The sequence below is a fragment of the Seriola lalandi genome, unplaced genomic scaffold, assembly GCF_002814215.2.
Source record: "Seriola lalandi dorsalis isolate HSWRI2012SDOR001 ecotype SW California unplaced genomic scaffold, Sedor1 jcf7180002046559, whole genome shotgun sequence".
In the NCBI taxonomy this organism is placed as follows: domain Eukaryota; kingdom Metazoa; phylum Chordata; class Actinopteri; order Carangiformes; family Carangidae; genus Seriola; species Seriola lalandi.
Window position 1 is genome coordinate 429 of NW_019517123.1, and position 1,246 is coordinate 1,674.

General features: G+C 42.6%; 1 long non-coding RNA gene across 1 annotated transcript; it reads right to left on the reverse strand.

Moving 5' to 3' along the window:
• Positions 1 to 645: 645 nt before the first annotated feature.
• On the reverse strand, positions 646 to 1,128 carry LOC147819803 (uncharacterized). Its single transcript, XR_015436409.1, has 2 exons — positions 1,043 to 1,128; positions 646 to 952 (listed from the first exon to the last, which is right to left on the reverse strand). It is a non-coding gene; the product is annotated as an uncharacterized LOC147819803 (long non-coding RNA).
• Positions 1,129 to 1,246: the final 118 nt, after the last annotated feature.

Consider the following 1,246-nt stretch of genomic DNA (forward strand, 5'->3'; position numbering starts at 1 on the left):
AGTCCGAGTCCAATGTCAGAAGGTGCTTAGCGAAGGTGCATTAAGTGCATGGGAGACTCTGTCTATGTGTGCTAGCCCTGCACATGGACAAATTACTGAATGGGCCAAATGGGCCCAGGCCCATTGGCCCAAGGGGTGAGAGGGGCCCCTGGACCAGAGCCTCTGTTTGAAGTGACTGTTAACGTTTCTCTTTGGGAAGTCAATCAAACAACAATAAAGATACTCAAATCGAGACAAACCAACTGAGAGTGACAAAACGACAGAGATAAAAACACAGCAAAGAAATAAAACAACCAAAAAGTGACAGAAAACAATTTAGAGTGACAAAACATACACAAAAGACGCAAAATTACTAAGAGTTACAAACTGTCCACAAAGAAATGCAAAATGACCCCAAAGAGGCAAAACAACCATGAAGATGCCTCTTTGAATCTGTGGGGCTGTGATTAAATACCTCATAATTCAGCATTGTTTCCTAATTGATGAAGCAGTTTTCTGTCTTGATTTGGTCAGGTAATTTGACTCCTACGGTTATTTTAACAACCACATGGTGGCGCCAGATACTCAGGAAAAGAGTCTCACAAGAGAAAAATAAGCTTCTCTTGGTGAGGGTGTAAAGATGCATTCATGCCACAGACAGTTAGATGATCTCAACTAAAATTTATTTCATTCATTGGATTAGTATTTTACCATATAGGTGATTCGTACATACAGTACAGGTGTAAGTCACCTCTGAGCCACTGCTGCAATTGTCAGCTGTCAGACATTATCCAGCTTCCCAACAAGGAGTTTTCAGACAAGTCATCATTATAACAACTGCAAAGCAACACAGACCGACATGCTGGATGTGGACAGATGAAGGCCATCTTTTCTGTTCATTCTGCTGAGAGGAATTAAGGAAGATTCGGACTGGATGGTGTTTCACCACCAGAGACTGTCCACACTTTCTGCCCTGCAGAGTGAGGAAAACAAGACAGTTTAACCATCAAAACTTACGGAGATCATTATTTCAAAATGGTATATTTGACACACTGAGGAGCACCTTTACACTGGTACAGACATCCTGCTGCCATCCTGTCCTTCTTAGAGGAGCAACAGCAAGATGCTATCCAGTCAGCGGCATGACGCAGTGCTGTAGGGAAACAGAAATTATTGTTTTACCTGTTTGTATTGTCAGCCAAGGTGCTGCCAAGTCTGTTCCTCCTGAGATAATGATGGGGCAGGTAATCTGATCCTACCCCTATCA